Source organism: Salmo salar, chromosome ssa22, assembly GCF_905237065.1.
Source record: "Salmo salar chromosome ssa22, Ssal_v3.1, whole genome shotgun sequence".
Classification (NCBI taxonomy): Eukaryota; Metazoa; Chordata; class Actinopteri; order Salmoniformes; family Salmonidae; genus Salmo; species Salmo salar.
Genome location: NC_059463.1, coordinates 13,131,579 through 13,146,344, shown reverse-complemented (window position 1 = coordinate 13,146,344; position 14,766 = coordinate 13,131,579). Strand labels below are relative to the sequence as shown.

The window sequence follows — 14,766 nt, the reverse complement described above, 5'->3', positions numbered from 1 at the left end:
ACAGAAACAGAGGATAGTCAAATAGACACTACCTTGTCTTTTAAATTACGGTGAGGAAAATTATGAAAATCTCCATGTCACAATACATCATCTGTGTTATGAGAAACCGCGATGCAGTGAGCTTGTTCCCACTTTCGCATTCTGACAGAGTATTTAGTTCATATTGTGATGAGTTCAGTGGTTTCTTGTTTGATCTGGAAAACTTCTCCCATTGTCAACTTACTCTTTATCGGTCATCCTCAAACACGGTGGCACTGAGTGAATTTAGGAGGTTGTACGTATTCAGTACTTGTACAATGAAGTCACCGTGATGTCCTGAATATGAAAGTGTGTGTTGCGATGTGTTTGTGTAGTTATTGACCTGGTCTGATCCGAGAGGGAGGCAGTGGTTGATTGTGAATTTCCCTGGATTCTCCCCGTTTCTCAAATGAAACATGTTTCACACAAGCCAGAAGAAAACATAGCAATTAGATGTGTCTACAGACTATGCACTGTCAGTGTTCTCTCTATATACAGTGCATTCGGAAAATATTCAGACCCCTTGACATTTTCCACATTTTGATACGTTACAGCCTTATTCTAAAATGGAAATAAATAATCTACACACAATACCCCATAATGACAAAGCGAAAACAGGTTTTTAGAAATGTTTGCAAATGTATTAAAAATAGAAAATAGAAATACCTTATTTACATAAGTATTAAGACCCTTTGCTATGAGACTCGAAATTGTGCTCAGGTGCATCCTGTTTCCATTTATCATCCTTGAGATGTTTCTACAACTTGATTGGAGTCAATCTGTGGTAAATTCAATTGATTGGACATGATTTGGAAAGGCACACACCTGTCTATAGAAGGTCCTACAGTTGACAGTGCATGTCAGGGCAAAAACCAAGCCAGGAGGTCAAAAGAATTGTCCGTAGAGCTCCAAGACAGGATTGTTTTGAGGCACAGATCTGGGGAAGTGTGCCAAAAGATTTCGGCAGCATTGAAGGTCCCCAAGAACACAGTGGCCTCCATCATTCTTAAATGGAAGAAGTTTGGAACCACCAAGACTCTTCCTAGAGCTGGCCGCCCGGCCAAACTGAGCAATCGGAGGAGAAGGGCCTTGGTCAGGGAGGTGACCAAGAACCCAATGGTCACTCTGACAGAGCTCCAGAGTTCCTCTTTGGAGCACTCCATCAAATCAGACCTTTATGGTAGAGTGGCCAGACGGAAGCCATTCCTCAGTAAAAAGGCACAAGACAGCCCGCTTGGAGTTTCCCAAAAGGCACCGAAAGACTCTCAGACCATGAGAAACAAGTTTCTCTGATCATGACACCAAGATTGAACTCTTTGGCCTGAATGCCAAGCGACACGTCTGGACAAAACCTGGCACCGTCCCTACGGTGAAGCATGGTGGTGGCAGCATTAAGCTGTGGGGATGTTTTTCAGCGGCAGGGACTGGGAGACTAGTCAAGATCAAGGGAAAGATGAACGGAGCAAAGTACAGAGAGATCCTTGATGAAAACCTGCTTCAGAGTGCTCAGGACCTCAGACTGGGGCGAAGGTTCACCTTCCAACAGGACAATAACCCTAAGCACACAGCCAAGACAATGCAGGAGTGGCTTCGGGTCTCTGAATGTCCTTGATTGGCCCAGCCAGAACCCGGATTTAAACCGATCAAACATCTCTGGAGAGACCTGAGAACAGCTGTGCAGCGACGGTCCCATCCAACTTGACAGAGTTTGAGAGGATCTGCAGAGAAGAATGGGAGCCAAGCTTGTAGCGTCATACCAAAGAAGACTCGTGGCTGTAATCGCTGCCAAAGGTGCTTCAACAAAGTACTGAGTAAAGGGTCTGAATACTTAAGTAAATGTGATATTTCAGGGTTTTTTATTTGTAATAAATGTGCAACAATTAAAAAAAAAAACTTTTTGCTTTCTCATTATGTGGTAGATTGATGAGGGGAATTAAAAAAAAATCAATTTTAGAATAAGGCTGTAACGTAACAAAATGTGGCATAAGTCAAGGGGTCTGAATACTTTCCGAATGCACTGTATTTAATCCCCTCGTGTTGCATGTCTGAAAGCAGCTGATGTCACTCACTGGATGTCCTCCCTCGTGACATTGGGCAATCACAACATACACAAATCATATGATTTCACATGTCCACTGGTTCATGAATGGGTTTATTGATGGTATACACATACTGATGAGTATGATGAGTCCATCTGTCTCTGTCCTCTTCTCTCATCACAAAGCAGAACAGAGACAGATGTCAATATTTATTATGCTACTTTCTCATTAGGAATTCTTCAGTTAGCGTTGTTACTATGAGATTAGAGGAGAAAGGTCGGCGACTTCCAAAGCAGCTGAGTTAGAGACATCCAACTAGAGCAGTCTATCACATCATTGCAGTCTAGTAAAAATACTACTATAGCTAACGCTGAAGAAAATGATGAGGTTCGCATTTGGAATCTCTCTCCTTTCCTCCTTCTCCTCGCTCTCTGAGTCAGTGTGTGTGGTTGCCTGGTCACAGTCCAATGGGTCTGGGTCGATCAGGCTCCAGCATGGTTGCAGAGTTAACAGCTCCAGAACTGCAGGAGACAAATAGTCACGTCTTAATGAGTGATACTACCGTTTGTCCTTCAGATGAAACAATTGAGGAGCCAACTATGCGTAATCTGACTGGGATAGGAGGTTAGCGTTAGAGTTAAGGGTTAGGGTTTAGGCGCCAAAGTTAGGCGTTAGGGGTTAAGGCCACTGACCACTCAATGATGATGTTGTTGTTGTTGCATGGCAACTCTATCACCACTATCTTAATCTTCTCCTTTAGCCGGTGAATCCTGGACACACAATAAAAACACAGGGTTTTACACGCACATGCAGGAAGGCAGGCAGCCAATCACTTACGCGCGCACCTATGTATGTAAACTGACACACGCAGTTACGCACACACACACACACACACACACACACACACACACACACACACACACACACACACACACACACACACACTTGTTTTACTATCCTTGTGGGGACCAATCAATTGATTCCCATTCAAAATCCTATTTTCCCTAGACTTAACTAAGGGTCTTCACGGCCAAAAAAGTTGGACCCGTTCCAAAATGGACCTGGGGCTCGCTCACCCGGACCACATAAATACATGTTTTAAATATAAAAGACCCGTTCCGACAGGACCCGAGGACAACTACACCCGTTCCGTATAGACCCGGTCCGATCCAAACAGAGTAAGGGAAGCAGCAGAAAAATATATTCTGGGAAGGCTTTCCACTAGATGTTGGAACATTGGAAGCAAGTCCCCGCAGCATTCAGCCACAAGAGCATTAGTGAGGTCGGGCACTGATTTTGTGCGATTAGGCCTGGTTCGCAGTCGGTGTTCCAATTCATCCAAGATGTTCGATGAGGTTGAGGTCAGGGCTCTGTGCAGGCCAGTCAAGTCCTTCCACACCGATTCTGACAAAACATTTCTGTATAGTCCTGTGTAACTCAGTTGGTAGAGCATAACGCTTGCAGCGCCAGGGTTGTGGGTTCGATTCCCACAGGGGACCAGTACAGAAAAAGTATTAAAACGTATGCACTCACAACTAAGTCACTCCGGATAATAGTGTCTGCTAAAATGATTAAAATGTAAAAAATGAATAAAATGTATGGACCTCGCTTTGTGCACAGGGTCATCGTCATGCTGAAGTGCCTTCCCCAAACTGTTGCCACAAAGTTGGAAGCACAGAATCGTGTCGAATGTCATTGTATACTCCAGCATTAAGATTTCCCTTCACTGGAACCAAGGATCTGGAACCATGAAAAAAAAAAAACATCCCTCTACCAAACTTTACAGTTGGCACTAGGTATTGGGGCAGGTAGCATCCGCCAAACTCAGATTCAAGTTAAACAATTTAAAGGCAATGCTACCAAATACTAATTGCGTGTGTAAACTTCTGACCCACTGGGAATGTGGCTGAAAAAAAGCTGAAATAAATAATTCTCTACTATTATTCTGATGTTTCACATTCTTTAAATAAAGTGGTGATCCTAACTGACCTAAGACAGGGAATTTGTACTAGGATTAAATGTCAGGAATTGTGAAACTGAGTTTAAATGTATTTGGCTGAGGTGAATGTAAACTTCCGACTTCAGCTGTTTAAAATATTTTGAAGAATCCAAAATATAAACTATATTTTGATTTGTTTAACACTTATTTGGTTACTACATGATTCCATATGTGTTATTTCATAGTTTTGATGTCTTCACTATTATTGTACAATGTAGAAAATAGTCAAAATAAAGAAAAACCCTGGAATGAGTAAGTGTGGCCAAACTTTTGACTGGTACTGTATGTAAATTAGATAGTGTTTTGTATTTTTATAAATGAGCAAACATTTCAAAAAACCTGTTTTTGCTCTGTTATGAGATTAAAAAAAAATACATTTTAGAATAAGGCTGTAATGTGGAAAAAGTCAAGGGGTCTGAATACTTTCCAAAGGCACTGTGTGTGTGTGTGTATATATAAAAACATAATAAAAAAAAATAATATATATATATATATATTTTTTTTAAATATGTTTTTTTAAGCCCAATGCAGACGTTTTTATATAAATATCTAACTAGTAGATTTCCATAAAAATTGGCAAAATAGCTTTTAAGCAACAACAACAAATTCTCAAGCAAGTATTTTGCTAGGACTGTCTGAGTGGGGAGGGGAAAACTGAAAACTAGCTGTTATGGTTACTGTTAGAGAGGTTTGGAACTCTGACATTCGTCGATTAACCAATTTACTGCATGGTGATGTCACCGTGGAAAGCCGAAACTCCTGCCCATGCAAACCTGCTGATTAAAAGGTCCTTTGTAGATTGTATTTTCAACCAGCAACTATCAGGAAATAACACTGACAAAAATACACACTTTTACAGTGTTAGTTTCCTCATCTGTTGTACAATATGATATAAAACACAAGAAAAACTGAATTTGGACTGAACTGGGCCTTTAAGGGTCCGTTTTCTTCCCATCAATATCTTAAAAAAATACAAATAAAATAAAAAAAATATTATAGTTAAGGGTCAACCTTGTTCTGGCGCTCCTCACATATCTCCAGGTCCGCCATCAGCCCTCGAGAGAAATTGCCCAAGTCTGACAGCCTGCACTGCATCTCATGGAGAACACTGACAAACACACAAATAAAGAACACAACAATAGCATGAAGAGAGAAGGAACAAAGTTGATATCACTAAAACGGTGTGTGTATGTGTGAGTCAGACATGCTCCAGGTAGATGCTGAGGCCAGCAGGTCTCGGTACTTCTGTAAACAGTCCTCTCTAAGGAGACACTTTACACGCTTTATATGGGACAGCAGGTGGATCCTGGGACAGACAGAGAGAGGTGTTGCACATACAGTACCAGTCAAAAGTCTGGACACACTTACTCATTCCAGAGTTTTTCTTTATTTTTATTATTTTCTACATTGTACAATAATAGTGAAGACATCAACACTATGAAATAACACATATGGAATCATGTAGTAACCAAGTAAGTGTTAAACAAATCAAAAATATATTTTATATTTGAGATTCTTCAAAGTAGCCACCCTTTGCCTTGATGATAACTTTGCACACTCTTGGCACTCTCAACCAGCTTCACATGGAATGCTTTTCCAACAGTCTTGAAGGAGTTCCCACATATGCTGAGCACTTGTTGGCTGCTTTTCCTTCACTCTGTTGTCGAACTCATCCCAAACCATCTCAATTGGGTTGAGGTTGGGTTATTGTAGAGGCCAGGTCATCTGATGCAGCACTCCATCACTCTCCTTCTTGGTAAAATAGCCCTTACACAGCCTGGAGGTGTGTTGGGTCATTGTCCTGTTGAAAAACAAATAATAGTGGGACTAAGCCCTAACCAGATGGGATGGTGCATCGCTGCAGAATGCAGCCATCCTGGTTAAGTGTGCCTCATCCATGCTTCACGGTGGGAACCACACATGCGGAGATAATCCGTTCACCTACTCTGCGTCTCACAAAGACACGGCGGTTGGAACCAAAAATCTCAAATTTGGACTCATCAGATCAAAGGACAGATTTCCACCGGTCTAATGTCCATTGCTCGTGTTTTTTGGCCCATGCAAGTCTCTTCTTCTTATTGGTGTCCTTTAGTAGTGGTTTCTTTGCAGCAATTAGACCATGAAGGCCTGATTCACACAGTCTCCTCTGAACAGTTGATGTTGAAATCTGTGTCTGTAACTTCAACTCTGAAGCATTTATTTGGGCTGCAACTTCTGAGGCTGGTAACTCTAATGAACTTACCCTCTGCAGTAGATGTAACTCTGGGTCTTCCTTTCCTGTGGCGGTCCTCATGAGAGGCAGTTTCATCATGGAGCTTGATGGTTTTTGCAACTGCACTTGAAGAAACTTTAAAAGTTCTTGACATTTTCTGGATTGACTGACCTTCATGTCTTAAAGTAATGATGGACTGTCGTTTCTCTTTGCTTATTTGAACTGTTGTTGTCATAATATGGACTTGGTATTTTACCAAATAGGGCTATCTTCTGTATACCACCCCTACCTTGTCACAACACAACTGATTGGCTCAAACGCATTAAGAAGGAAAGAAATTCCACAAATTAACTTTTAACAAGGCACATCTGTTAATTGAAATACATTCCAGGTGACTACCTCATGAAGCTGGTTGAGAGAATGCCAAGAGTGTGCAAAGCGGTCATCAAGGCAAAGGGTGCCTACTTTGAAGAATCTCAAGTATAAAATATATTTTGATTAAAACACTTTTTTGGTTACTACATGATTCCATATGTGTTATTTCATAGTTCTGATGTCTTCACTATTATTCTACAATGTGGAAAATAATAAACTAAAGAAAACCCTTGAATGAGTAGGTGTGTCCAAACTTTTGACTGTGTGTGTATGTATGCATGTATACACACACACACACACACACACACACACACACACACACACACACACACACACACACACACACACACACACACACACACACACACACACACACACACACACACACACACATTTTCCTTAGAAACAACACTGACATACTCACTTCTCAAACTTGTGTATCTGCTCATCATTGAAGAGAAGCTCTAGAACAACCACATAGATGTATTAAGCACACAATACACAGGAGGCACATGTTAGACATGCAAGGACACACACACACACACACACACACACACACACACACACACACACACACACACACACACACACACACACACACACACACACACACACACACACACACACAACGTACTTCCAGTCAGTCGATCTTTGCGGTACTGTTGGTGAATGGCCATGATTTTCTCGAGAAGGACCTTCATCTTCTGGATGCTGCAGAGGTCAGAGTTCACATCAGACGCCATTTTAACCCCAGCTCCCTGCACACTACAATCCCTTGGCCCAGAGCCCTTGAATAGATCTGTCTATAGACGTGAATAAGGGATAGGTATAAACATTATGAAGAAAGTCTCACCTCTTGTCCTCAGCCAGACTCTCAGAGTGTTTGGCCAGTTCTATGTGAAGGTGTTGTAAACGGGTCTGGAACTCCCAGATCCCCCCGGTGTACACTGGCAGGTTCTCCCTGATCTACATGGAGAGAAAAGGGACAAACAACACCAGCCCTCTAGAGAGACAGCCAAGACCAAGGGCCATTCCCCAGTCAGTTTCAACCACAGGTTGGTGGCACCTTAATTGGGGAGGGGTGGGGGGTGGGGGGGTATCAAATACAGGGTTTCCAGGTGTTTGATGCCATTCCATTGACTCCGTTCCGGACATTAGTATGAACCATTTTCTCTTCAGCAGCCTCATGTGGTTTTAACGGGATCTCTCTCACCAGTCACAGCTTCTTGATGTTTTCAGTGGAGTCTGGAGTGTCAATGGGAAACTGGATGAGGAGGAGGACAGGAGGACAGGTTGAGAGGAGGACAGGAGGACAGGATGAGAGGAGGACAGGAGGACAGGATGAGAGGAGGACAGGAGGACAGGTTGAGAGGAGGACAGGAGGACAGGATGAGAGGAGGACAGGAGGCAGGATGAGGAGGAGGACAGGAGGACAGGTTGAGAGGAGGACAGGAGGACAGGATGAGAGGAGGACAGGAGGCAGGATGAGGAGGAGGACAGGAGGACAGGATGAGAGGAGGACAGGAGGACAGGATGAGAGGAGGACAGGAGGCAGGATGAGGAGGAGGACAGGAGGACAGGATGAGAGGAGGACAGGAGGACAGGATGAGAGGAGGACAGGAGGACAGGATGAGAGGAGGACAGGATGAGAGGAGGACAGGAGGCAGGATGAGAGGAGGACAGGAGGACAGGTTGAGAGGAGGACAGTAGGCAGGGTGAGAGGAGGACAGGAGGACAGGATGAGAGGAGGACAGGAGGACAGGATGAGAGGAGGACAGGAGGCAGGATGAGAGGAGGACAGGAGGACAGGTTGAGAGGAGGACAGTAGGCAGGGTGAGAGGAGGACAGGAGGACAGGATGAGAGGAGGACAGGAGGACAGGATGAGAGGAGGACAGGAGGCAGGATGAGAGGAGGACAGGAGGACAGGTTGAGAGGAGGACAGTAGGCAGGGTGAGAGGAGGACAGGAGGACAGGATGAGAGGAGGACAGGAGGCAGGGTGATAGTATTGCTACAACAGGTTTAGGTGTTCATTGCTCGCAATGTTACAATGACTGAGATTGTACGTGTTGGTATGCGACCGTGTGTATGTGGTCTTGTCACTCACAGTGTGTGTAGTCTGTGCTCAGAGCTGTGGCAGGACTGCAGTCTCGTGTTGACCGTGCTGATACCAAGCATCACGTCGCTACACTCCCTACACACCTTCTCACTGGGAGTGGGGGGGGGTGGACGGACAGAGAGGAGAGCTGATTGATGGGAGGTTTCTGGTTTGTTCTAACGGTGTGTGTGTGTGTGTGTGTGTGTGTGTGTGTGTGTGTGTGTGTGTGTGTGTGTGTGTGTGTGTGTGTGTGTGTGAGACTCACATGTAGCTGTAGTATCCGTGTAAGAGCACCTCTCTGTCTGAGTGTAATGCATTATCCTCAGGTACTGCTGGTCCACTCCTACAATCACCTAGACAGAGGAGAAAAGAGAGGGAGGAGAGGATAAGAATGGGAGAGAAAAAAAGGGGGGGTGGGGGGGTTGATTAATAAGAGTGATTTATTTACTAAATAGAAAACCACCACCGTCAACAGATCATTCAGAGAGTTTTAACTGTCTCTTCCGGTTGGTCTGGACCCTATGATTGACCTGTGTGTGAAGTGACACACTTACCTTGCAGATAGAGCAGTCAGCCACAACGTCCAACCAGGATGGGATAATGGGCAGCTCTGCTACAGAAGACAAAACACTTTTTTTACAGGTTTTGAATCAATTAGAATTTGTTCTTGTGTGTGTGTGTGTGTGTGTGTGTGTGTGTGTGTGTGTGTGTGTGTGTGTGTGTGTGTGTGTGTGTGTGTGTGTGTGTGTGTGTGTGTGTGGTAGAGATGGGGGCCACAGTAGTGGCTAGGGGATGGTGAATGTTTTAGGTTTTCTTGGGGGGAGGGGGGTTAGTGATTTAAGGGTCTGGGCCAAAGGGGCCAGGAGGATCAGCTTACATTCTCTGTAGGGGAGTTCAGCGTGTGTCTCTGGGGTGCGGCTGAGCAGCAGTAGGGGCTGGGAGGGCGAGGTCAGGGGGAAGTTGACCATCTTCATGGAGCCCTCCAGGGAAAGGTCATGACCCAGGTACAGGAAGTGCTGTTGCTCCAGCCCCACCCCCGTCTAACACGCCACCTCTTCACGGAAGATGGCCGCCCTGGGAGACGGGAGAGGTGTGGGGCCACAGGTGGGTGTGAGTGAAGACTGGCAAGTGTGTGTGTGTGTGTGTGTGTGTGTGTGTGTGTGTGTGTGTGTGTGTGTGTGTGTGTGTGTGTGTGTGTGTGTGTGTGTGTGTGTGTGTGTGTGTGTGTGTGTGTGTGCACTGTGCATGTGTTTGGGTATATACTCACGTGTTGTGGTGGTGAATGTATATGCGGTGAGTTGCGGCCTGTTGCAGGGAGAACAGATGGACTGAGACTCTCTGTAATATGTCTGTGGTGGCAGAAAAGAACTGGTCAAATGTCCAACACTTCTCCTGGTCTGCCTCCAGTATCCCAGCTAACACTGGCACTAGTTGACCACTCAGACCCCTACACACACACAGAGGGGAGGGGGGAGAAGAAGTGGAAGAGTGAGAGGAGAGGTATTTGGAGAATTAACTTTTTTTTTAAAGAGTTGTCCCTCAAAGGTCTGACACAAACACACACATAAAAAGGTACTGACAGAGCTGGCAGCTCTGCGGCAGGTGGTAGCTCCAATATATAGGGCCGTCGTCAACCCTCTGGACTCCAGCAATGGCCCCTGCCGGCTTCTCTGTGGTGATCTTATACCTACACGGCACCAACAGGGGGAGAGTGGGAGCAGAGGAGAAGGAAGACACTAGCTTCTTTATTGCACTGTCCTGTTTCATCTGGTGTTGTGTTTTGAGGAATCCCAAATCAATAAAATAGCATTAACTTGTTCATTTCAATGCAATTACAGGTTGCCCATAGTAATTACATACACGCCAACTTTTGGAGCTATGAAACACACAACACACACAGACTTACATGGTGGGTTTGTTCTTGCGGGGCCCTCCGTAGGGTGTGAAGGGTAAAGTACCCGCGGCAACGTGGTAAAACGTCACTCCAATACTCCACAGGTCAACACTCACACCATAGGCCTTCCTTCTGCTGGGGTTTCCGCAGCACTGCACGCTCATATATGTCTGGGTGCTACACACACACACACACACACACACACACGCTAAATAACACAGCCTGCCCTAAATACCATAACCTGCCCTACCTTATGTTATCTGCTGAGGCTTAGGAAACACTGCACGCTCAGACAGGTCTGAGACAACATTCGCCGTAATCTCTCCTCTCTGTCCTGTTGTTCTTGTCTATAACCTTTCTGTACTTTGTCATGCATTTGTACGTTTTATGTGGACCCCAGGAAAAGTAGCTGCAGCATGTGCAGTAGCTAATGGGGATCCTAATAAACTACGCTGTCGCTTACCTTTCCCCTCTTCTCCCCATAGTCTCCCTGTCTTCTCTCCTCCACTACCTCTCCTCCCTCTCTCTCTCCCTCGCTCACCAGGTATTCCTCTGTTCCGTAGAGGGAGACAAACTTCTCATCGTCCTCTAGTTCTCTGGCCGCTCCAAAGTCTGTTAGCTGATAGACAGACCTCCCGTCCTCTCCCACCTGACGAATGGTGTTCCCAGGCTTAATGTCCCGATGCACCACCCCGTTCTCACGCAGATGGTTCATCCCGTGCACTAGAAGAAATAGGACGAATGGTTCATCCAAATGATGGGGAGGGGGGGCACCTTCTCATCCCCCGGTTCCTAACCTCTCTACGCCTCCACACACACACACACACACACACACACACACACACACACACACACACACACACACACACACACACACACACACACACATACACACACACACACACACACACACAATGTAATACTATGAGGAACTCTGGTTCTGGTAGACCGAAGGCGTTCTCTGGCTCCACCAACAGACTGAGCAGACTGCCTCCTGAACAATACTCCATCACTAACACCCTCTGTTTACTCCTCAGCTACAGACAGAGAGACAGATAGAGAGGGGGGGGCATGACTAATCAAGTTTGATGAAGGTAAAAAACGGTTTGTTGCTACCCATCTTCTCCTCCTGCCTCGGTTTCTCTCCTCCCTCCTCACCTCCTCCACGGAGAAGAGCTTGACGATGTTGTTGTGGTTGAGTCTCCTGAGCATCTCGAACTCTCTCATCTGAACCTTGTACGGACGACTGTAGCTCATCAGGTTAAACACCTTCACCGCAACCTGCTGCCCTGTCTTCCACACACACACACACACACACACACACACACACACACACACACACACACACACACACACACCAAGTTAGTAATCAAAAGTTAGCGATCGCATGACATCTCACTCACCCTTTGATGTGTTTGATCTAGACTGAAATCAAATATAAACGCAACATGTAAAGTGTTGGTCCCATGTTTCATGAGCTGAAATAAAAGATCCCAGAAATGTTCCATACGCACAAAAAGCTTTTTTCTCTCAAATGTTGTGCACAAATTTGTTTACATCCCTGTTAGTGAGCATTTCTTTTTTGGCAAGATAATTCATCCATTTGACAGGTGTGGCATATCAAGAAGCTGATTAAACAGCATGATTATCACACAGGTTCACCTTGTGCTGGGGACAATAAAAGGCCACCCTAAAGTGTGAAGTTTTGTCACTCAACACAATGCCACAGATGGTGAAGCTTGCAATTGGCATGCTGACTGCAGGAATGTCCACCAGAGCTGTTGCCAGAGAATATAATTTTAATATCTCTACCATAACTGAAAATGTCCCAGTTCTTCCATGGCCTGTATACTCACCAGACATGTCACCCATTGAGCATGTTTGGGATGCTCTGGATCGACGTGTACAACATCATGTTACATTTCCCGCCAATATCCAGCAACTTAGCACAGCCATTGAAGTGGAGTGGGACAACATTCCACAGGCCACAATCAACAGCCTGATCAACTCAATGCGAAGGAGATGTGTCGTGCTGCATGAGGCAAATGGTGGTCACATCAGATACTGACTGGTTTTCTGATCCACGCCACTACCTTTTTTACAAAGGTATCTGTGACCAACAGATGCATATCTGTATTCCCAGTCATGTGAAATCAATAGATTCGGGCCTAATGAATTTATTTCAATTGACAGATTTCATTGTATGACCTGTAATGGAAATTGGTGCGTTTATATTTTTATTCAGTAAAGTTTGCTTATACTCTGATGTACTTTAACAGAGTGTGTTCGGGCTGATGTGTGTAATTTGGGGAGATGCTGGCGCATATAATGGTATATGGCGTATATCAGGGTCAGTGATTCTCAATGTGGACCCTGGGAGCCAACTGAGTGTTCCCGGATGTGGCTCTGAGCATCACTTTGACCCCTATCATACTAATAGAACTGCAGACAATCAAACTTTATTGGTGTGGCGGCGGTTCGGCACGGCTGTGCTGTGACTGGGTCATAGACGGTAGGAGATAGTGATGGAGAAGAAAGAGAAGCAATTATGGAGCATAGTGGTACAAATAAAGGGGGGAGGGTAAGAAAGAGAAAATGAAAGCAGGAGAGAAAGGGTGTAGGGGTTTGAAGGGGAGCGAGAGGTCTATGGAGGCAGAGAGGAGGCGGGAAAGGAAGTTTGAGGAGAGCAACAAAGTTTCCAACGCTAGCAGCAGTTCGGAGGTAGAGAGTGCCGAGGAAGGGCAAGACAAGTCGCGAGGGGGGCAGGGAGGTGAAGAGGAGCATTAAGGGATTCTGAAGTTTAGGGAGGAAGGGGGAGTTGGGGCGATGAGTCTGATAAGGTTGACGGATGTGACAAAAGAGTTGATTGGGGAAGTTGTCAACGCTAAAGTGTTAAGAGATGGGAGTTTGTTGGTGTTCTGTCAGGACATGGCGCAGAGGGAAACAGCTCTGAGCAAAGCAAATAGGGAAGTGTAAGGTGGTGTGCAGCAGCTGGACTGATCAAGCAGGGAAGCAGTGGATTAAAGGGGCGATAACAGGAGGGCCTGTGAGTGTCAGTAATAAAAGAGAGAAGCCACAACTTGAGAGGAAGAGCTCTAGTGAATGTTCAAAGGTTGCCAGCAACAAGGGGTGGAGTGAGAGGAGACAACCTGTCTATTCTGTTACACTTCCAAGGACCGGTTACTGCCAAATAAAGTAACCATAGGATATACGATTTATTATGTGAGGGCTTATGTACTGAAGCCGTGAAGATATTAGAACTGCCAGAGGTTATAATATCCTGTTTGGAAGGTCTATCCATGTTGTTATCTTTAAGAGCAACAGGCCTGGCAAGTTGTTCTTGAGGCATCACTACAGACACCTTGGTTCGAATCCAGGCTCTATCACAACCGGCCGTGATTGTGAGTCCCATAGGGCGCAGCACAATTGGCCCAGCGTCGTCCGGGTTTGGCCGGTGTAGGCCGTCATTGTAAATAAGAATTTGTTCTTAACGGACTTGCCTAGTTAAATAAAGGTTACATTTAAAAAATAACAATGTTATCCCTGTCTTTGGCCCACACTCCAGTACAATAGGTGGTAATGTACCATAACGTTGGATGCCAGGCGCCTATAAACCCCACCGAAGAAGAAGTAGTGTAACAGCAATCTTTTTTGTAAGGGGGAGTTTGGAGTCCTACCTTATTGCGGCCCCCTGCCCAAACACATCTCCCAATGACCACAGATAGTTGGCTGTGCTCACCATCCTTTTCTCTGTCCTTTTGGAGGAGTCTGGTTGGCTGAGGTATGGAATATAGGCTGTGTCAAGAACAGAAACACTTACTCTTCAGGATGAAACCTATTGACAGGAAATTAAGAATGAAGGGATTCATATACAGTCAGAGGAAATGTGGACTTCACTCCTGTCAGAAAGGTAAACAAGTAAACGAAGTTCTCAAATTGTCAAGTGAATAGAGAGACTACCGGTTATGATATATGAGACATACAACTGCCTCGGATCATACGTCTACGGTACCGTTGATACACATCTGTTGCAGCCGAGGACACAATGTAAAACGTTCTCAGACGAGACCCGCCAGGTGTTGTCACGACTGTGATGGGATTTCTGACAGGACGTTGTCAAACACTGAAAATA

General features: G+C 45.2%; 1 pseudogene; it reads right to left on the bottom strand.

Moving 5' to 3' along the window:
- Positions 1-1,985: 1,985 nt before the first annotated feature.
- LOC106582776 (inhibitor of nuclear factor kappa-B kinase subunit epsilon-like) lies at positions 1,986-13,066 on the bottom strand (annotated as a pseudogene).
- Positions 13,067-14,766: the final 1,700 nt, after the last annotated feature.